Raw genomic sequence first — 23,454 nt, forward strand, 5'->3', positions numbered from 1 at the left:
AGGAAGACAGAGAAGCTCACCCGGAGACCGAAGCTGGGGCGCAGGTGGGGCGTGGAGCCTCAGCCCACACCTGGCGGCAGCGGCCAGCTCCTGCGGACACGCCATCACCGTCAGGCGCCCACGCTGGCTGGACACGACTCCTACAACAGGACCCTGTCTATACAACATGCTGAACAGAACTGGGGCAGTCAGCGCAGGGGCCGTGTCTCCTGCACCTTACAGCTCCAGGAGAGGAGAGGAGAGGTCTGGGCGGGGACCCGGGGTCACAGGTTGACCTCAGCAAACCAGTTTTAGTTAAAGTGGGACGTTTGTGTGGACTTTGGCTGAAGTTGGCCTCGGGGGCCAGCTGAAGGAGTCTGAACTTGAAGGAATTTTGGTAGAAAACACAACATAAAGCATTCTATGTGGCTTCATTCCTCAAATCGTGGACACGGCCACAGCATTACAAAACAGCATGAGAGTAATTTATACCTAATGTGTGACTTTTGTCTACAGAGCTCCGGAAAACGACCTCTTCTCCTTCAAGCAAAAACCTTAAACACACACGCACCCACTCGGAGTCACAGCTAACACAGCGACACCCCGCCCCGCCCAGCCACCGCCACCACCTGGGGCGTGTGCCCGCAGCTTCCAGGAGACGCCGCTGGGCAGAGGGGGCGCAAGAGCGCACGCGATGGCGCAAAGGCGCCTCCCCCATCACCCAGCTTCCCTGCGGCTGGGACGGCCTCCGCGGCGAAGCGCGGACAGCAGCCACGCTCCTGCTGACACAGGTCTCTGGAGGGCGGCGCTGGGCTGCCGGGGAAGTGGCCGAGCTCGGCCTGAGAGCACTAACCTGCACAGGCACAGCTTCCATAGGGCTCCACCAACCTGAACTGTTTTCACTGAGTGTCCAGTCACAGGCCAGGTCACAGGTACCAGGTTACACCCCTCGCTGCCGTCCCTAGCGGCCCCTGTTCCAGTGAGGAGGCCAAGCCACGCGCAGACGCTGCGCCAAGTACTTTTATCCTCACCCTTCCACCACCAAAGCCCTCAGCACCCCTTCAGTCTCACTGGGGTCCCCCCAGGTGGGCACCCTAAAATGACAGCCAGGGTGCACCGCACACTGCCCAGCCCTGAGGAGGAGGGCTGCTGCCTTCCTCAGCAGAGGATCGTGCTGAGCAATGAAAAACCAGCCTCAAAAAAGGTGTGCAGCGTGGCTCTATCTGCGTGCTATCCTCGAAATGCAGATCCGGAGAGGACAGCCTGTGGTGGCCGGGGCAGGCAGGGCGGGCGGGTGACAGCAGGGAGATCTCTGCGATGCTACACTTGTGTGCTGTGACAGAGCAGCAGCTGTGCACACCTACCCCAGTGATACAATGAACAAACCCAACCCTATGCACACCCGACCGGTGCCAGCGTTCTGGTGTTCATTCCGTGCTGAGTACCTCGATGGAACACTCTCTGGGGGCCTGGAAGTTCTCAGAAGACACCACACGCCTGCGCATGGCCCACGGAGAGAGTGGACGCAGCAGGCCACTCGTGCAGGCCGGCGTCTCTGTTCTGACAGTGCTGCTGCAGGAGTGAAGCGAGTGTGGCCTCGGGATCCTCACCCAACAGCTCTGTCCATGCAGGGCTCACAGGGGGTTGGGGCATTCACCGAGTGAGGCTAGAGCACTCTCACTCGAGACGGAGGCTACTGTGGGCATAGTTTTTACAAACCTTTTGTGTTCCTTGTAAGGCATTCCCAAATGCGACTGCACACACCACGGGCATTCCGTGCGTACCCGGGATGTCTCTTAGCACAGAGGCTCTCTTTATCAGTTCCTCTCACCTTTGCCCTCCACGTCCACTTCCACCTCCACCTCACTACCACTTGCCAAGTCCCCAACCTGCTGCAAAAGTGGCTGGCAAACCTGGCAGTGTGGGTGTTGTCACGCGCACACCCGGGACACACTGCCCAGCAGTCACCACCCTGCGCCAGCACCCTGCCAAGCTGCGGCCTCGCTGGGCACCCACGTGCTCAGAGCTGCGCCTGACCACCTGTCCCCTAGTCCCCTCATGGTGCAGTCCACCTTATCCCCTTCCTTCCTTAGCATTTTTATAGGAGGAGTGTACCCATGCTGTAAAATCAGCCAAAACAAAGAGCAAAGTTCCTGCCCTGAGGAGAGTGTTGGCACAAGGAGCGAGGGCGAGGGCAAGGCAAACACAGGTGGGGCGAGAGAGCTGGGAGGCGGCAGCAGCCAGTGACACTGTGGTCCAAGCACAGGCTGAGTCAGGGTGCCTCCTCCCCGCAGGTGACAGAAGGAAAGCTGAGCAGTGATCCCAAGGACAGCCACACATCACGAAGTGCTAACTGCAGTAAGGCACAGCAGGCACTGCTAATGTGTCTAAGTGGAAAACCTGAGTTTCTCCACCTGCTTGATGTGACAAACAGTTCCAGAGCTTACAAAGTGCCAGCTGGGGTTCTAAACGTTGCATAAACGTTAACTCCTTTAATCCCTCTAAGTCCCCACAAGGGAGGAACTGCTACAGCCCCCATTTTAGAGCTGAAGAGTGAGGCAGTCGGGTTAACTAAACGGCTCAAGGGCTTTGGGGTGAAAAGTAGGGGAGCCAAAGCCTGAACCCAGCCAGCCCAGAGAAGGCAAAAGACCCAGAAAATCTCAGTAGTGGAATCCAGGAAGCCCAGATGACAGAGCCAGCGTCAGAACCCAGGAAGCCCAGTTGCGAGAGCACCGAGCTCACATCCAACGCTGTGGCTCCCAAGCCCGCACCCTTAGCCGTGTACTATAGTACACATTAAATAAATCACTTGATTTAAATGTTTACATCAACTAACGCATGAATTCCCTTTGCAAAGACCTAGAACAGTTAAATGGGAAAGTACCTGAAGAATAAATACTGTCGAAAGAGGAGCAGAGGCAGACTTTCCCGCACACACACGGGCCGGCGTCTGTTTGCACCAGGCACTGTGGACACCGGGTGACAGCAGTGCTGTTTACTTTAAGGATGGACGCACACACACTGGGTCTAGCAGGGGCCACAGGAAGCAGCCAACAGGAAGCCGGGAGCTCTTCAGTCCTGATCTGCAGGTGCTGACCTGCTGTGTGGACCGGCCTGCCTGAGCACTACCCAGTCCTTTCTCATCCCCTCGCTTACATCCGTCACTTTAGTTGGGACACTGGAGGAAAACACATGAGTAAGTAGCATTCCAGTAACACTTGGGCAACACGGATGATAATGGCGACCACATCCTGCGCTTACTCTGCACCTTGGCGCACCGTAACTCACCGCAACCCCAGCCGTCAGTGAGGCAGATGCTGTTGCCACCCTGGCTTCACAGACTTAGCAGCCCAAGCTCAGGATAACTCAGAAAGCTGCCCAGAGATTCAAAGCTAAAATGAGGAGGATTTAACCTGGAGGATTCTTTGCAGGGTCCAGCTGCTGGGAGTCCCTGCTAACATAACCAAGGGTGCAGGCTCAGAGGCACACGGGCCTCTCTTCACAGCGCACACATCTCCTGGGGCGAGAGCAGGGCAGCACGAGTTAGGGCCACGCAACTCCCTACCTTGCCTTCTTTCTTAAAAGTGTATTAAGTGGGGCTGGCGCTGTGGTGTAATGGGTTAAGCTGCCACCTGCGATGCACTGGGCACTGGTTTGATTCCTATCTGCTCCACTTCCAATCCAGCTCCCTGCTAATGCACCTGGGAAAGCAGGAGAGGATGGCCCAAGTGCTTGCACCCAGACAGGAGACCCAGAAGAAGCTCCTGACTCCCGGCTTCAGTCTGGCCCAGCTCCGGCCATTGCGGCCATTTGGCAAGTGAACCAGCAAATGGAAGCGCGCGCTCTCTCGCTCTCTGTCTCTGTTTCTGTCTCTCCTTCTCTGTTTCTGTAATTCTGCCTTTCAAATAGGTAAAATAAATCTTTAAAAAAACACATTTAGCATCCTGCTCTTCTGACTCTGAAATGAAAAACAGAGCCAGCAAAACCTAAAATCAGCAGAGAAAGCGCCCATCTCACTCACACACAGATGGGTGCTGCTTGGAAATCCCTGTGTTGTGTAGACTGTCTACTCTCAAGTAAAATGCATCCCCGGGAGGCAGAAAGGCAGCGTGGTTTCCCTTCCAGGACACAGCGAAGCCCCGTCCTTGCCTCTGAGCACCCTGGCGTGGTCAGGAGTCTGAAGGGCTGGACACCATGACGAGCCCTAGCGAATGAGCGAGTGGCGAGCACACTGCCGACTCCTGTGCCCGGCGCAAGTCCTTCCCCAGCCTCTCCTTTGCTTCCCCACTCCCCAGGGCTGCTCCCACCCTCTCCCTTCTCTGCCTCTGTCAGTGCTCCAGTCTTTCCTGGGTAACTGCTGTTTCTGCTTCCAAGCCTGGCTCAGGCACGGCAAAGCCCTGAACTTGCCCCGCACCCCAGCCTGAGCCAGGTGCTGAGCCTGCAGCGTGGGAGCCAGCTGCCTTGGTCCTGCCGGCTCTGATGGAACTGTGGTCTGTCTGTCCTTCCCACCACCCCAGCACTGCTATCCCGTGACCATTTCTTGAGGACCTAGTACCTGCCCAGTGCTGTGCAAGGTGTTGGGGAGACAGAGATAAAGGAACTCTCTGAGGTGGCCCCAGGAAGACAGGGTCCCTGAGTGACTGCAGAGAGCCAGCAGAATTAGGTCACTGCAGAAATGGGAGGGTGAGATGAGGGGGAGTGGAATTCTCTTTCCCTCTGCCCCGCTCACCTCCTGCTGGGCGACATTAGGCGTTGCTAAGGCTCTTTCTCCTGAGCTGTGTGTCTGCTCCCTCCCAGCTGTCTTTACTTTATGTCTGTGTTGACGGAACACACAAGAGCCTTGGCACAGGACAGCTGTGGTCCCAGGGCCAGCACCGTCCCTTTAGCTCCAATGCCCTTGCCTTTAAAAGAGCACAACCAGAGCCTACAGCATGCAGGGCAGTGTGACGCTCACCTGAGAGTCAGGGCGCAGAGACTCGGGACGCAGGCTGGTCTCAGAGGGCCCATCCGTCCCCGCTCTCCCCTCCCCCCACTGCTGCTTGTCCTCCCTGTGGGACGTCATCAGCACAGCGGGGACATGCGAGAGGCTTGCAGGGGACGCACACCTGTGAACACTGTGTCACCAAGAGTACACAATATCGGCCCTCAAGCCCACCAAACCCTGGGCTTTCACAGGGATCTCTGCTTTCAAATGCAAAAAAGAAAAGAGCTTAAGCTTTTAAAAACAAGGTGACTCCTAAAAAAGAACTGATAGAAAGACACCCAGAGGACACTCAGAAATGAACAAAGGCGATTCTGCCCGAGAGGGGAGGCATTGGCACACAGGCCACGAGCCGCCACGTCTCTCTGCTGTCCTCAGCGCCTGCGCTGAAGTGGACCGCAGGGAGGCCACGCGTATTCCAAAGTCCCAGTCCTGGAACTGCCTGGCTCCCAGGCAGGATTCTGTCTCACACCCAGAGGTGAGTTTCTGTCCCTAAAATCAGCCTTCCGGGGCCTGCCTATTGATAAGGCACGCTGAGACAATTACTGCCAGGAGGCCCTCCAGAGGCATTCTGCTAGCACTCGTGTGCTTCCCTCTGCTGATCTGTGAAATGGGTGTACAAACAGCTCCAGCTCACACGGCTGCTGCGAGGGCACATACTCACACCAGGAAGCACTTGGTGAAACACAAAGATGTGGTCTCAGCGGACCAGCAAGGCTAGCCTCCAGCTCTCCCCGGCCCCAGAGAGGGCTGCCCAGCCCCGGGCACCTGTCTCCCAGCTCTGTGTTGTTTTGTGATGAAATACACTCAGCACATGCTCCCTGTCTCCGAACACAAAAGGTGTTCAGTAATCTGGGAAGATCTCTGTCCCAACAGACTCCCACAGAGAGGCAGGATGTACTTGTAGATGCACTTGTTAGAACTTGAGAGACTGTGTTACACACACACACACAGACCCACATGCATACACACGCACACACAGAGACACACCCAGAGATTTTAAGAATGTACTTTATACAAAATAACCAGTTCATATGGAAATAAATTTACAGACCTCCAATGATCAAAAAGCTTTTTAAAAATAATCCAACACACATTATTGAAGTAACTATTGAGGTAAGCGTAGCAGGCAATCAGAAGAGCACGACAAACTATACACAACATAAAAATGAACAGTACGCCCTTCCAGACTGTCCAGTAGGGTTCACACAGCTTTGCTTCTGGAGCAGGGGATTCCCTGAGGGAGACAACAGAGCCACAGACAGACAGTCACAGACACAGACATACCCACACAGACCCCACACACACACCGAGAGACACAGGAAGCACATAAACAGACCCACAAAGACACAAACACATACACAGAGCAACACATATACACAGACACACCCACACCCACACAAAAACAGTTCCAGAGGCGTACATAGAGACATACCCACACAGACACACACACACACACACAATACAGAGATCCACACACAGACACACAGACATATATACATATACAGAGACACAGATAACACGTATACACAGACACACACACAAGACTCACATACACAAACACAGAGACACAAACACCCAGGATACACAGACACATACCCACACAAAAGCACAGACCCACATAGAGACAAAGACACACAAACGACACAGACACACATAGACGACACTCAGGCTTGTTTCCAGTGGGCTCAACAGAAGACCCTGAGGACATCCTCCCTGCACACCCACCCCTTCTCCCAGGAGGCGGTGCCAGGCTGGCTCCAGGCCAGCAGCAATAGGGAGCACAGGGTGGCAGGGCGGGCAGCTGGGGTCAGGGCACAGGCAGCTGCAGTCTGCCCTTTTGCTCGGGGAAGCAGACATCAGTGGCCTCCTAGTCCCACTTCATGGCTCTGAACGCTCAGGGTGGCCCCACACCTCCAACCGGGCCCCCGGGGCTTCCCCGGAGGATCAAGTCTCCCCACAAGGGGCCAGGAGCCAGGCCAGCATCAGTGCAGTCGCGGTGCCACTGAGGCTGCGTCTGAGTCCCAAGTCCACCTAGGCTGGCCTGGCACAGCACCCTCCTGCACTCCTGTGCCACCTGCAGCCTCGCGACGCTGGTTCCGCCTGACCCTGCTCACCTGCCTGCGTCCGGTGCCCGGCCCTGGCAACCCCATTCCTTCCCTCTTTCCTCCATGTCCTTCCTGCCCTCATCCTCCGTCCCAGACCCCTCTTCTGCCCCTCACCTGGAGCGGGGTCTGCCTCCCCAGCCCCCAGCCCCCTTGGAATCGCCCCCACAGGTTCCTGCCCCGGCACTCCCTCGCCTTTCTCACTCTCAGAGACCTCTGGGGAGCTCCCAAATCCTGGGCTGGGCAAGGATTGCGCCCGCCTTGCTCGACCCAGCTGTCCGGGACCAGGAGACTATTTTCAGCCCCGAAGATGGGCCCGGGTCCAGCCATGTGGGGACATGTCGCGGGAATCCCTGAGCACCTATGGCTGGCCCCCAGCAAGGTCACCCCCCCAGCCTTGCAGCCGCACGAGGGGGTCTCCGAGTACCCACCCTGGAACCCTCGTGGGCCGCAGAGGCGGCGAGCTTGGCAAACCACGTTTTTGGAAAGCGCGCTCGCTAATGCAGGGTGCCTTCCTTCCGTGCGCCCGGTCACTCTGCTGTGGTCTGTCGGGTCACGGTGTGCAGCGATCCAACCCACAGGGCACTGTCCAGGGACTCCCAGAACCAGGACCGCCAACCCGTCCCGAGCGCTAGCGCGGACCCGCGACACAGGCAGGACCCCGCTCACCGAGTGTTCTGCGCCCCGGGCAGGATCCAAGCGGCCGGAGCACGCGGAGGACGACACCCTCTGCTTTCTTCCCGCTTTGCAGAGTGGAAATTTCCATCTGAGATAGGGGGCGGCATCCCCGCGTCGCGTTTCCTGCGGACCCTCCCTTCCAGCTCGACCGCCAATCGCCAGGCGGCAACCTGAGCCTGAACGGAGCATCCCAGGTGGACTGAGCCACACTGTCCCAGGCAGCCAGGCAGCCGCCTGTCCGGCCCGGGCGCACTGGGCGCTTGCCTTTGGACGGCTCGGTTTCTCAGCAAGCCAGGCGCCATGCGCAGGCCACCTACTGAGCTCCCTCCCCGCAGGTCTGGGGGAGGCCAGCCGAGCCTTTGGTACAAAGAAACGACCTCCCATACCAGGATGAAATGGGGCAGCGGCTAGTGTGAACCGCGAGTCTTCACTGGGTCTCCAGTTCAGGCACTGCCTTCAGTCAGGCTGGTTGCAGGCACCAGCTGCCACCTGGGGAGCCAGCACAACAGACATGCCCCCTGTGTCCCGCTCCTTAGCATCCCGCTGCTCTTCTCCACAGTGAGCAAACTCGCCAGCAGCACACTCGGAACCCACCCTTCCCACGAAACGCTATTCAGAACAGAAGGCTTCCCTGCCTCCTCACTGGGCACACCCAGGGACCCTTGTGTTACAGCTCCCAGAACAAGCACGCCAGCAACACCCTGGCACTTCGAAAAACAAGCTGACCTGGAAAACGTATGGTAATCGGGGACAGTAAAGACGGCACTGCCAGTACCCACAGCAGCAATGCACCCACACACCACGGTGATGCAATCACACACACGTGTGTGCCACACACATCACAGCATTAGTGTACACACACACCTCCACACACATCACAGGCGACATAATCATACACACATCAGAGCATCACTGCACACACATGCACACCAAACATATCAGCTCATCAATGCACACACACACATCACAGGCGATGTAGTCACACATGCACTGAGCACACATGTTACAGTATTAGTGTACACATGTTACCCCCACATATCACAGCATCAGTGCACACACATGTACACCACACACATCACAGCATCAGTGCACACGCATGCACCCCACACACATCACAGCATCAGTGCACACGCATGCACCCCACACACATCACAGCATCAGTGCACACACACACATGTACCCCACACACATCACAGCATCAGTGCACACGCATGTACACCACACACATCACAGCATCAGTGCACACGCATGTACACCACACACATCACAGCATCAGTGCACACACATGTACACCACACACATCACAGCATCAGTGCACACACATGTACACCACACACATCACAGCATCAGTGCACACACACACATGTACCCCACATACAGCACATCAGGGCACATGCATGTAGCCCTGTATCACAGCATCAGTGCACACACATGCACATGCACCCCACACACATCACAGCATCAGTGCACACACATGCACATGCACCCCACACACATCACAGCATCAGTGCACACACATGCACATGCACCCCACACACATCACAGCATCAGTGCACACACATGCACATGCACCCCACACACATCACAGCATCAGTGCACACACACACATGTACCCCCCCACATCACAGCATCAGTGTACACACACACATGTACCCCCACACATCACAGCATCAGTGCACACGCATGTACACCACACACATCACAGCATCAGTGCACACACATGTACCTTGCATACATCAGTGTCAGTGCACACACATGTACCCCACACACATCACAGCCTCAGTGCACTCACATGCACCCCACATACAGCTCATCAGGGCACACACATGTAGCCCTGTATCACAGCATCAGTGCACATGCATGTACCACACACATATCACATCATCAGTGCACACACATGTACACCACACACATTACAGCATCAGTGCACACACATATACCCCACATACAGCTCATCAGGGCACACACACGCACCCCACACACATCACAGCATCAGTGCACACACATGTACCTTGCACACATCAGTGTCAGTGCACACACATGTACCCCACATACAGCACATCAGGGCACACACATGTAGCCCCATATCACAGCATCAGTGCACATGCATGTACCCCACACACATCACAGCCTCAGTGCAACACCCCTTCACATATCACTGGTGATGTAATCCACACGACACTGCCCAGGACGCATCTTCTCTGACTTTCTAAACCCAAACAACCCCCTGGTCCTACCCGTGCTCTGGAGTCAGACCCTCTGGGAGGAGTCCCAGGAATCCACGTTTCTAACAGGGCCCCAAATGGCTCCCATTAAGACTGGGACTGTCCAGACCAGGCTGTCCTGCTGGCGAGACGGACAGGAGCACGGCAGGGCCCACAGCCAGGTGTGGTGACAATGGGCCACCGTGTGGAGAGTGGGAGACCAAACAACAAGGTAATGGACTCGAGACCTTACCTGCGGTCCAGCTGGGAAATCCAAGGAGCACTGGGTGGCAGGGTCCTCTGATCACGGTGCAGGAACTGGGGCACAGATACCCTCTCCTCCAGCAAGCTGGGGACGGAGGCAGGCTCCCAGGAAGAGTCCATGTAGGAGCTGAGTCCAGACCTGCTGGCATGGCTCAAGAGGACCCCTGGACACAAGGGACCGAGCTGCGCCTGCTTCTTCAGATGGATAACAGCACGGAGGCAGACAATGGCAGGGCTGGACCGGTCGGCAGTGCCTACTGGCCGTGAAGATAGGAAGTGCTACAGCATCCAGACCACTGGGACAGGAAGCGGGGAACCTGGGCTCAGGTGCGCTCCTTCTGTGGATGATTTCCCCCAGACGACCTCAGACCTGCACGGAGATGACCATAAGGAAAACAGAACCCTGAGTAGCTGCGTTTAGAACAATCATTTCTGTATTCGCTTATGAAAAGCAGCTCTTTAATGTCACCAATAAATTAATTTGCAAAATTTGCTTATTTTAATAAGAAAAGGAAGTTTGGAAATGTAAAGAATAGGATGCAGCTGAGTTCACGAGTCTTCATAACTACCCAGCTAAAGGCATGTTACAAAACGTGAGAGCTGGAACACACCAGTCTTAAATCGTGCGCACACGCATCCAGCGTCCCTTTCTGTACCAGGATGCTCCACACAGGAGTTCACTGTGCTGAAGCATGTTCTTTTCAGTCATAAAGATACAAAGTTGTGCCCTTTTATAAAATTTGATAGCTCACCATAAATGTGAGAGAATGTGACACCACTGCCTGTACTCTACTCTGATGCTTCAAGTGCACATGTTTAGGTGTATACCCAGGTACAGGCAGGTGTACCTAATGATGTGATATGTGTAACTGTAGTCCCCCATCCAGTTTGCACAGGCAGAGTCTGATGTGACATATAATATATGCATTATATTGGTATATGTCTCTATCAAGTTACACAGGTGTAGTCTGATGTGATATGTTTATAATATTCACATTTCACAGGTGTAACCTGTGATATATATCTAATATATTAGTATATGCATATAAAATATATCATCACACAGATATAATCTGACATGATAAATATTACAAAATGGTATTTACATATATCAAATTTCATAGGTATAATCTGATGCTATATATATCACATCTAACAGGCATAATCTGATATGATACATATATTTTTATTAGCATATATATCAAGTCACATAGGTATAAACAGAGGTGATATGTAATTTTTATTAGAATATATAATATACATATCAAGTTTCACAGCCGTAATCTGATGTGATTTATACATTAGAATATGTAACAGATATACAATACATGAGATATATCAAGTACAACCTGAGGTGATATATGTATATAAAATACATACAAGTTACACAGGTGTAACCTGATGTAGATCACGTCACACAGGTACAATCTGCAGTGATGTAGATCAGGTCACACAGTGTAATCTGTTCTGATACATATGCATGTCTACATACATGTCATCTCCCACCCGTGACCCAGTACATACAGAGGAGGCCCCTTCCCCTGCCTGCAGACCAGTCCAGCAGGCGCAGGCACCGTCCTGCCCCTTCCCCTGGGCTCTGGCTCCCATCTCCCCAGCTCTGTGCAGGGGCCTTCCTGGAGCAAATATGAATGGTGCAGCTGCCCTGGACAGCTGTCTGGCAGTTCTTCAAAAAGTTAAAAAGACAATTTCCTGTAGCCTGACCACTCCCTTCCTGTGAAAACATACACACGTATACCTTGTAATCTGACATTCAAAGCAACCCCAAAGTGGGAATACTTCCACGGCCATCCCTGATGAACGAGTGCGCATCACACGTGCCTTGTCCATGTTAGAGAACGTGGCTTGGCGGTGAGATCATGTCATAGCACGGTGAGCACTGCAAGGCTGTGCTGAGAGGAAGAAACCAGCATTAAAAACACCACCCAGCAGTTAAGACGCCAACTTCCGTAAGAGAATCTGGGTTGGACAGCTGGCTTTGCCTCCTGACTCCACCGCTTCTGCCTATGCAGACCCTGGAAGGCCACAGTGATGGACCAAATGACTGGGTTCCTGCCACCCACGCAGGAGACCTGGATTCAGTTTCCTGGGCCTGGCTTGGCATTTGGGGAAGGAGACACTAGATGGGAGTACTCTGTCTCTCCTGCCTTTCAAATAAATAAATAATCATTTAGGGGCCAACGCTGTGGTGTAGCAGGTAAAGCCACTGCCTGCAGTGCCGGCATCCCACATGGGTGCCAGTTCAAGTCCTGGCTGCTCCATTTCCAATCCAGCTTTCTGTGATTGCTTGGGAAAGCAGCAGAAGATGACCCAAGTCCTTGGGCCCCTGCACCCTCGTGGGAGGCCAAGAAGCTCCTGGCTCTGTATTGCTGCAGCTCCAGCCGTTGCAGGCAATTGGGGAGTGAACCAGTGGATGGAAGACCTCTCTCCCTCTCCCTCTTCCTCTCCCTCTCCCTGCCTGCCTCTCTTCCTCCCTCTCTCTCTCTCTCTGCCTCTCCTTCTCTCTCTGTAACTCTTTCAAATAAATAATCTTTTTAAAAAATAATCATTTAAACATGTAAAAGGGAGTGGCACTGTGGTACAGCAGGTTAAGCCAGATTTGGGACACCTGTATCCCCTAAAAGAGGCCCTGGGATGGAGACCTGCCTCTACTTCCAATCCAGCTCTCTGCTAATCGACCTGGGAAGGCAGCAGAACATGGCTCAGCTGCTTAGGCCCCTGCCATCCACATGGGAGACCAGCATGGAGTTCCTGGCACATGGCCTGGCCTGGCCTGGCTGTTTCAGACATTTGGGGAAAGGCAATGGATGGAAGCTGTTTTGCTCTGCCTCCCTCTTTCTCTATGTTGACATGCCTTTCAAATGAATAAATAATTTTAAAAACAAATAAAACTTTAAAAAACATACTGTATGATCCCATTGATGTGAGATGTCCAGGACAAGGATGCCAACAGACAGAAAGGCTGTGGCTGGAGGCCAGGTGGGGCTGTGGTGGAAGGCAGGGCACTGAGAGTGCCTACAGCATTTCTTTTCCAGTGACAGAGGTCTTCACACTGTGCCGACTGTTGGATAGCTCGGTGGACATCCTGTTCATGAACTCACTGGATTACTCAGTACGTGAACTCCGTCTCAACAGAGCTACATTAAACAACACACTAAAACAGCACTTGCCTTCCAGAACAGCCTCTGTGCTGAGCCCACACTGCCTGCCCTAACGACCTGAGTGAGCTCTTGGAGGAAGTGCCTTTCCAAGATCATCTTGTGGGGGTGGTGGCGTCGGGCTGGAGAGGGAGCTGAGGGTCTGATGGCCTCCTCCTCCTCCAAGGGCCTGCATCCATGTTCTAAGCAATACCCCGATGAGATGGCTCACACAGACAGTGCAGCCAGGGCAAACACTGCTGGCCGACTCCCTGGAGCCTGGATGGAGCCAAGGTTTTAGTTCCTGTACTCTCCAAAATATCAGAAACTGCTGTCCTATGAAGGACTCGGCTGCACCTTTCAGAGTCCCCTTCTTAGGGCAGCCCAACCCCTTCCAGCTGGGGCAGGGTCTCGGGCCTTTATTCTCCCATCACTGCTTCTGGTATTTCGTCCTCAGGCCTAAGTTTCTACGTCCTAAGCTGCAGGAGCTCAGGTTATGCCACGGTAACCCCGGGTAAGAAGACCAATGGGCAGCCTCCTCACAGCAGACCTGAGCCTTGAGAATCCAGGAGCGAAGGCAGGCGGTGGACGGAGGAACTCTCCTGGGCAGCCTCACAAGTGGAATCTCCGGTCAGGTGCGTGGACAGCACAGCCACTTCAGCAGCACACGCAGGCAGGGTGGGACGCGCACAGAGAGGAGCCCGAGGGTAAGCTGGAGTGCGAGCAGCAGTCCCCAGAGGGAGAAGCTGGCACCGGCCCTCCCGTGCGGACTCCACCTGGCACAGGGCAGAGGCACACTGATGCAGGGCCGGCCAGGGGCAGGGTGGGTGGGGGTGGGAGGCAGAAGACGGGGGCCTGCAGAGGAGAGGCTGGGGAGGCTGCGGGAGGGGAGACGGATAGAGAGGGCTTGTAATCTGATCTGGTTTCTGTCAGGTGAAGAGTCAGCTTGAGGAGGTAGCTCAATGGTCATTGCTAGGAAGAGGTACCAGAGCCAACAGCTTTGTTCACCCACCAGGGTTCCCGCAACCAGAACTGCCCAGCGTGAACCGGCTTCCCTGGTTCCCAGCTGCCACCACGCACCCGACACCCATGGTTGGGCCTGCCCTGAGCACACCCTGAGGCCTCCTGCCACACGCTCTGACCTTTGCCTGCCTCCTGCCTCCTGGGATCCAATGACTGCCTTAGCTGCCCTGGCACCAGCCCTGCTCTGCTTGGCTGTGCCACTGCCCTCACCCTGTGATGGCGCAACCCTGCTGTCCACGCAGAGGGGACCTGCTTGAAAGTAGGTCATGGAGAGGGTGTAATCTGGGGCACAGGACAGGGCCCCCCCGAGGCTTTGGGAATAACCGAGGCAGGAGCCAGTGGAGGTGGCCAGGAGGGGAGCACTGTGCCCTTGAAAGAACTTGGCACCTTGTTGGTCCTCTCCATGATACTTACTTCAAAAATAAAAGCTTGTTTTGGAGCAAACAAGATAGACCAAAGAACAAAGTCCATTCACTAATTCAAGAGATCAGTCTGAAGTGACACCCTAACAAGCGTCCACCTTGAGGAAGGACCCCCCCCCACCATGAGATCATGAGCTAAAACTAACTATGGGCTAAACTAAGACAATAATAGTATACCTCACCCTGCTTGGCAAACACAGAAACTCTACCATGATCAGACATGCTGCACCTGGATTAACGTTAAGATTGTAATTTGTCAGGGCAGGCGCTGTGGCACAGCGGGTTAATGCCCTAGCCTGGAGTGCCAGCATTCCATATGGGTACCGGTTCGAGACCCGGCTGCTCCACTTCCAATCCAACTCTCCACTATGGCCTGGGAAAGCAGTAGGAGCACGTGGGAGACCTGGAAAAAGCCCCTGGCTCCTGGCTTCAGATGGGCACAGCTCCAGCCATTGTGGTCATCTGGATGAACCATCGGATGGAAGACCCTCTCTCTCTTTCTCTCTTTGCCTCTCCTCTTTCTGTGTAACTCTTTCAAATAAGTAAATAAATCTTAAAAAAAATTGTAATTTGTCTACATCCCACATGCAATTTAGGTTGGTACCTGGACTAACGTCTACACTGTAATCTGTGTTGTCAAGACTGTAACTGAGGGGCCAGTGCTGTGGCGCAGCAGGTTAACACCCTGGCCTGAAGCGCCGGCATCCCATATGGGTGCCAGCTGGAGACCTGGCTGCTCCACTTCCGATCTAGCTCTCTGCTATGGCCTGGGAGAGCAGTAGATGGCCCAAATCCTTGGGTCCCTGCACCCACGTGGGAGACCTGGAAGACGCTCCTGGCTCCTGGCTTCGGATCGGCACGGTTCCAGCCGTTGCGGCCAATTGGGGAGTGAACCAGGAGATGGAAGACCCCTCTCTCTCTCTCTCTCCCTCCCTCCCTCCCTCTCTATCTGCCTCTTCTTCTCTCTCTGTGTAACTCTGACTTTCAAGTAAATAAATATTTTTTAAAAAGCCTGTAATTTATATTTGTTTCGCACAGGCCTTAGGTCAGCTTGACCCTAGCAACCATGTATTCCCCCCTCCCCTCCTTGTGGCTTTTGCCTTTATAAACCCTGTTGCTTTGAGATTCGGAGTTGAGAGATCTTTAGGGCATGAGCCTGCTCTCCACTACCGGCAATAAAGGACTGTCAACTTTTATCAGTGTGTGGTGCTCCTCTGTCTGCACTCGCTCAGGTGCAACAAGTCTACATCATCAGCAGGCAATGAGCCACATACAGCTCCTGGGGAGTGACCACGCAGTGAGACACGTCTGCCATGACAGCACAAGTGCCAAGACGTGCACGTTGCTGAGGCTGTGCCTCATCAGAAACTTTAACCAAGCTCAGGGTAGGCGTCTGGCTGAAGTCGCCATGTCAGCTCACTCACGTCCCTTTCCTTCCCTCTCAAAAAATGCACGAAAAAATTTTAAATGCCTTTTCACAACTGCCCATTGGCAATTCTTTTACTAATCTGATACCTGATGATCTTCCACTAGCAAGTAAACGCTGACGTAACCCTGTTTTGTGTAATTCCTCAGGAGCGGTATTTATGTCCGCCTTGTAACTGTAAGAAACCAGAAAGCAGACTGCACCTCTGACTGCTAGCACAACCGGACCAGCTGGCTTCTACGAAACACTTTCTATGATGCTGTACTCATGTTCTAAATGTTGGCTATGTTTTTCCATTTATAGTGCATAATAATTATAATTATACATTTTCATGACTAGATCTAAGTAACATTATAATTAAAATAGCTCCAATAAATCTTAGAAGATCATGAAAATATTTTCCTTTAAAATAGTTTGCCAAGGGCCAGCGCTGTGGCACAGTGGGTTAAAGCCCTGGCCTGCAGTGCCGGCATCCCACATGGGCACCGGTTCTAGTCCCAGATGCTCCTCTTCTAATCCAGCTCTCTGCTATAGCCTGGGAAAGCAGTAGAAGATGGCTCAAGTCTTTGGGCCCCTGCACCCACGTGGGAGACCTGGAAGAAGCTCCTGGCTCCTGGCTTCGGATCAGCACAGCTCCAGCCTTTGCGGCCATCTGGGGAGTGAACCAGTGGATGGAAGACTTTCTTTTTCTCTCTCTCTCTCTACCTCTCTCTCTCTCTATAACTCTGTCTTTCAAATAAAATGGTTTTCCATTTAAAAAATGTATTTTCATATTATTTGAAAGGCAGAGACAGGGAGATAGCTCTTCAGGGCACTGGTTCATTTCCCAAATGCCTACAATAGCCAGGACTGGATCAGGCCAAAGCCAGGAGCCTGGAACTCAATTCTCCCATGTGGCTGGCAGGAGCCAAAGCTTATGAGCCATCACCAGCAGGAAGCTGGGTTTGGAAGTAGAGCAAGGACTCAACACGGAGGCAGTATCCCAAGAGGCATCGTAATGGCTGTGCCACGCGCCCTGCCCAAAATATCACTATGTCTCTCAAGTTTCTTGTGAGCAGGGAGACTCTCCTTGGTGCTCCTGTGGAGACCAGGCCTTGCTGGGCAGGTAGCTGGGTACAAATGGCCATGGACGGGACCCCACTGCCTCAGTTCCATGACCCTGAGGGCACCTGGGTGCTCTTCGTGAAGTGCTCATCTGATTCTAACCCTTGACTACATAGAAGTTTTCAGTAACTGTCCTGTACTTTATTGATTTATTTTTTAATTTTTTAAAAAAATTTTTGACAGGCAGAGTGGACAGTGAGAGAGACAGAGAGAATGGTCTTCCTTTTTCCGTTGGTTCACCCCCCAATGGCCGCTGTGGCCGGCGCACCACGCTGATCCGAAGCCAGGTGCCAGGTGTTTCTCATGGTCTCCCTTGCGGGTGCAGGGCCCTAGCACCTGGGCCATCCTCCACTGCACTCCCGGGCCATAGCAGAGAGCTGGACCGGAAGAGGAGCCACCGGGACAGAAACCGGTGCCCCAACCAGGACTAGAACCCGGGGTGCCAGCGCCGCAGGCGGAGGATTAGCCTAGTGAGCCGCGGCGCCGGCCGACTGTCCTGTACTTTAAAGATGGAAGACTTCAGTAGACAAACTAGGGGAGAAAGCCTGAACAGGTTTCCAACAAAAGATGGAGCTGCGAATGTGACTCAGAATGGAGCCTGGGTACCACCAGTCCAAGGATGCTTTGTGTCCTAAATGCTAAAGCCAGCAAGATGTCCTTGAACCAAAGCCTGGGGCTAAACTGAACCAGAATGGGTCTTCCTCCCTAACCTCACCACACCCAGTCATGGAGGGGCAGCCAGGAAAGGCATGGCCTGCACAGTCCTGGCCCACCCCCAAGACTGCCAGCTGACTGTCAGTGTCACCAGACAGCTCCTGCTGGCCAACATGTCACCCTCAACCTGCAGAGACTTCCAGTGGGGTGACACATCACTATCAACCTACAGATACCTCAAGCTGACTGACAGTGTCACCAACCAACCTCCACAGACCTCCAGCTGACAGTGTCACCAAACCTCGAGACCACTACTTGACCAACACAGTCGGGAGTCAATCCTGGAGACCTCTATTGAACTGACATGGCCACTAGTAGGTACCCTGAGACCTCTAGCAGACTGGCACCAGCACTGCTCAACACCAGGACCTCCAGGTGACCGACAGTGTCAGCAGTAGAGCCCCCAAGTCCTCCAACTGCCTGACGCCGACACTGGTCACACCTCACTGAGGCCTCCAATACATAAGAAGAGACCCTACAGATCCACCAGCCTCCTGACCATGCCTGAAAGGGGGTTCCCACAACTACACCCAGCTCCTAGCACTCGCCTTATAGTTCTTTATTTCTTTGTCACAAATCAGCATCATCACACTTACTGTCAGCTATCTATGGTGCTACTGTCCCGAGACACCTATGACACTGTCGTGGCCAGTGGCCAGCTGTCACTGAGCACAAGACTCGCACGGTACACTCAGCAGAGGGTCTTACACACAGCACTCAGGGTATGTTTGGACATACTCTAGAAAAACATTTCAAGTGTGAATACTAACAGACCAAGGTCACGCACAGGAGACCACGAAGGAGTTGATGCACACCAGGCTCGTCCCTGCCAGGCTGTGACTACAGGAGGTGTAAGGTGGATGATTTAATACACAAACAACAGTAAACAGACCACAAAAATATTTTAACTTTCAGTATTAGCTTAATGTTTCCTTTCCAAGCAAGATGAAAACCACTGAGCTTATCTTTCCAGGTGGGTTTAGGAGAAAATAATTCTATAGGAAGCAAATTTATATTCCTGAGTCAAGTGCCCTGGGGCAGGCACTCTGGTGACTGGATGGAAGGACAGATGGATGTTTCAATGGATGCATGGATGGGCAAGCGGGTGAGTGGACGGGAGGGGTAGGGCAGCTGCTGGGTCCATTGCTCTGCTTTCAAATGGTGCCGTGAGACCAACCTGTTTCCCACCTGTCTCTGTGTAGACAGGAGGGCAAACTGGGGGCCCAGCAGTAGCTGACTCTGGTCCAGGAAGATTCCCAATCCTACATGTGTTCCTATCACAGCCACGTCAGGGAGGCCGTGGACCCTGAGGATGTACTGCTTAGAACTCAGAGAGGCAGCCATGGGGACTGTTTCACCTCCCTGGGTTCTCTTTACTGGTCACTGCTCCGTTCAAGGAGCCCACTCCTTCCTCTGTACAGCCTGGCAGACAGGGGCTCTAGCTGATCTGAAGGCATGAGTGGGTGACAACGGGTGTCTTCAATACTCTGATCTTGACCTTCACTGTCAGATCACACTAGTCACTCATGAAGACTTTTCTCTACTTACAACTGCACTGATTTTTACCAGAAACGACCCACAAGTTATAGGACACAGACAAAAGTAAGTGATCAGGATGATCCTCTCGGGGCTCCCGGCTCTGTGGCTTCCCCAGCACTGGGCACTGAGCCTGGGAAAGACAGACACAGCGGTGCCCGCTAATGATCGCCCATATGACTCCAGATGTGGCTTCTGATGATCTGGGCTCAGCTCCCTCGTCTCTATGACAGCCTGAATCTTCAGCAGTAAGGGGTTTTGAGAAACCACCACCAAGGTAGATGTAAAAGTTTGCCAAAATACCACGCCACACAAGGGCTCCATAATAAAGCTTTGGAAGGTGATCCCAGATGTTGTGGGTAATGGTGACTGGGGAGCTAACACCTGGGTTGGACCTGTCTTGTCTCGCAGGTGGTGCTGGGAGGAGGTTGCAGACCTCAGGTCTGGTACTGGAAAGCAATGGACAGACAGGGTGAGCCAACAGTACTCCTGCCTACAAGGAGCTCAGAGAACGGCAGGCAGCCAAGGCCATGTGCAGTGCCGGAAAGTGGGGAAGAGAGAAGGCATCGGGGAGGGGCGGTGATCCCGGGAGCAGGGAGGAGAGAGCAAGCCTGGCTCCTAAAGAAGCCACCAGCCTCCCTACTGGGTGACTGGGTGGAAGCACAGAACAGTGTGGGCTGGAACCCAGGGTGAAGGTTTAATCCGTGCTGGGGCTCCGGCCTTCATGCCAAAGGCAGGGGAAAATGATGCAAAAGTTTTAAATAGGAAAGCAGAATCACTGAATCTGTATTCTCGAAGTTCACTAAGGGGTGGGCATGGTGGCACGGTGGGTTAAGCCACCACTTCCACATGCCTGCAACCCATATCAGAATGCCAGATGAGTCCTGGCTGCCCCATTTCTGATCCAGCTTCCTGCTCATGTGCTTGGGACCTTGCCACCCGTATGGGAGACCCAGATGGAATTCCGGTCTCCTGGCTTCAGCCTGGCTCAAGCCTGGCAATTGTAGGTATCTGGGGAATAACCAATGGATCAAAACTCTCTCTCACTCTCGCTCTTTCTCATTTTCTGTGGCTCTGCCTTTCAAGTAGATAAAAATAAGTATTTTTAAAAAACATAAAAAGTCATTCTGGAAAGTGTTTAAAGATTGCTGTTTTACAGATTGTTCACCACAACACAGAAAAAGGTTCACTACGAACTACTTTTCTATGGAGGAAAACATTTAATGAATTGGGTATCATGTGAGGGAACCACTTTTACTCCATGAAAGGCCATGTGAAGGGGAGGACGTATTTGCAAACACTTGTCAAGGACACTCCAGAGTGGCCGCTGTGCCAAACCTGCACCCGGTCTCCCCTCGGCCTTTCTGGTCTCCCTCCGGTCAGGCTGCCGGGAAGGAGCTGGGAGTGAGAGCAGTGTTGCATTTGCAGCCTCCTCTGTTCCGAGCCGGCTTCAGATGTGGCTGTGGACATCGGGAGCCGGCTCGGGTGCCTATGCCAGTGTGACAGCGACCCAGGCCTGTGAGTCATCAGCTCTATTTGTGGACCAGGCGAGGGCTGTCAGTGACGTCCACAGTCACCACCGTCTGCGTGGCTGTGAAGCTGGGTAACGCGACTCATGTATCACTCTGTTTGAAAATTAACCAGGAAAACGTCTAAAACTGCCACACTCTTTTCAGCCCCTTATTAGGGGAAACTAATGGCCCTTGCAACTCTCCTTTCCGATGTCTTCCTTGGTCTTGTGAAACGTGTCACCGTAATTTCGTGATTTCTCTGACTCTGTAGGGAGCTAGCTAGCAGGCATGGGGTCCAGCAGCCGCAGGATAAGGTGACATGGCTCTGTGCCAACAGCTGTCTGCTCGCCAGGCCTCAGTGTCTCCATCTGTGATGTGGGCTGAAACGTCCGCTTGTGGGGTAATTTGAGAAAACAAAGCCGCACACATGCATAGGGCCTGGAAGTGTCTGGCTCCCTCCTCCTCATCTGGAAGACAACTCTGGTCTTGGTCTAGCCCCCAGACTTAAGAACAGTGCTCGTGCAGCTCCCTCTGCTTCCTCCGCTTGCTCAGCATGAGCCCAGTCCTGCGAGGTCCACTCAGTTCTGGCCCACTGGCAAAGACCCAGGGGCTCCTCCTACAGTGGGAAAGCGGTGCTTCTGTCTGGACAGTGTCCCGACCACAATGGTACTCTGACACTAGCCACACAAAACAGACACTGAAAACAAGGCAACTGACAGAATTATCTTCCTATATCCTCAGTAAAAACAGTTGAGGGGCCGGTGCTGTGCGCAGTGGGTTAACGCCCTGGCCTGAAGTGCGGCATCCCATATGGGCACCAGTTCTAGTCCCACCTGCTCCACTTCTGATCCAGCTCTCTGCTATGGCCTGGGAAAGCAGTAGAAGATGGCCCAAGTGCTTGGGCCCCTGCACCCACGTGGGAGACCTGGAGAAGCTCCTGGATCCTGGCTTTGGATCAGCACAGCTCTGGCCACTGCAGCCAATTGGGGAGCAAACCAGTGGATGGAAGGCCTCTCTGTGTCTCTCTCTCTCTGCCTCTCCTCTCTAACGCTGCCTTTCAAATAAATAAATAAATCTTAAAAAAAAAATAACAGTTGAATTTTTACATCCCTGTGACCCAAAGCCTCTCACAGGATGACTGCCACACAGGTGAGGCGGCAGGCAAGCTGCTGTAGCCGCTCTCTGCAAAGTGCAGCAACACGGGCTCCGAGGCTCCATTCTGCCACGAGTTCTACACTCGCAAAAACTGAGGGAAAACACCTGTGTGGTCCTCAGTGTCCACCCTGAGCTACGTGGTGCTCACCCTGAGACTTGTGGTCCTCGGTGTCCACCCTGAGCCGTGTGGTCCTCGGTGTCTACCCTGAGCTACGTGGTGCTCACCCTGAGCCGTGTGGTCCTTAGTGTCCACCCTGAGCTGTGTGGTGTCCACCCTGAGCTACGTGGTGCTCACCCTGAGACTTGTGGTCCTCGGTGTCCACCATGAGCCGTGTGGTCCTCGGTGTCCACCCTGAGCTGCGTGGTGTCCACCCGGAGCCGTATGGTGTCCACCCTGAGCTGTGTGGTGTCCACCCTGAGCTACACGGTGCTCACCCTGAGCCGTGTGGTCCTCAGTGTCCACCCTGAGCTGTGTGGTGTCCACCTGGAGTCATGTGGTGTCCACCCTGAGCTGTGTGCTGTCCACCATGAGCTGTGTGATCCTTGATGTCTACCCTGAGCTGCGTGCTGTCCACCATGAGCTGTGTGGTCCTCGGTGTCTACCCTGAGCTGCGTGCTGTCCACCATGAGCTGTGTGGTCCTCGGTGTCCACCCTGAGCTGCGTGCTGTCCACCATGAGCTGTGTGGCACCCACACAGGCCCCTGCAGGTGCTGTAGGGTTTGCCGACTCCAGCAACCACCACTTGGATGCAGCCCCTTCCCTCCCAGGCAGCAGGGCCTGTGAGGAGGACGAGCAGCGTCTCAGACGTACGTTGCCTTTGCCTGATTCCTGCCTGAGAGCACGGAGGCCTGGTTTCCTGCAGCACTGACCTGTGCAGCAGACACTCTCTCTGCTCCTCTCAATCTCCTACAATCCTGCAGAGTCCCTGAGCGGCCTGTTTTCCTGCTTGGCCCTGCCCACAGATAGCAGACTGAGCCGCGCTCGGCTCCCCGGGACCCCGCTGCAGGGTGCGCACCAGCAATGCTCACAACACGTCAAGGAGAGCACCAACGAGAGACCAATGCGCAGGAAGTGAGAGCAGTCTCCCGTGCGCTCCAGGCGCTGGTCCTCAGAACTGACAAGGCTCCGAGCTAAGAATTACCGCTACACAGAGAGGAATTTCTACGTGCAGAGCTGAAATTCCAATCCCAGGACCC

The 23,454-nt window shown here is 53.9% G+C and overlaps 1 protein-coding gene across 5 annotated transcripts in view; it reads right to left on the reverse strand.

Moving 5' to 3' along the window:
• SLC38A4 (solute carrier family 38 member 4) overlaps positions 1-23,454 on the reverse strand; it is a 91,835-nt gene that overhangs the window by 44,452 nt on the left and 23,929 nt on the right. For 2 of the 5 annotated variants that reach the window (XM_070049726.1, XM_051851005.2), the window contains one exon: positions 10,201-10,581. The gene's annotated coding sequence lies outside the window, so the exon portion shown is untranslated. Of the gene's footprint in view, positions 1-2,863; positions 2,951-7,496; positions 7,984-10,200; positions 10,582-23,454 lie in introns of those variants that run through there. The other 3 variants (XM_051851003.2, XM_051851008.2, XM_051851007.2) reach the window with 3 other exon arrangements.

The sequence above is a fragment of the Oryctolagus cuniculus genome, chromosome 9 (assembly GCF_964237555.1).
Source record: "Oryctolagus cuniculus chromosome 9, mOryCun1.1, whole genome shotgun sequence".
Classification (NCBI taxonomy): domain Eukaryota; kingdom Metazoa; phylum Chordata; class Mammalia; order Lagomorpha; family Leporidae; genus Oryctolagus; species Oryctolagus cuniculus.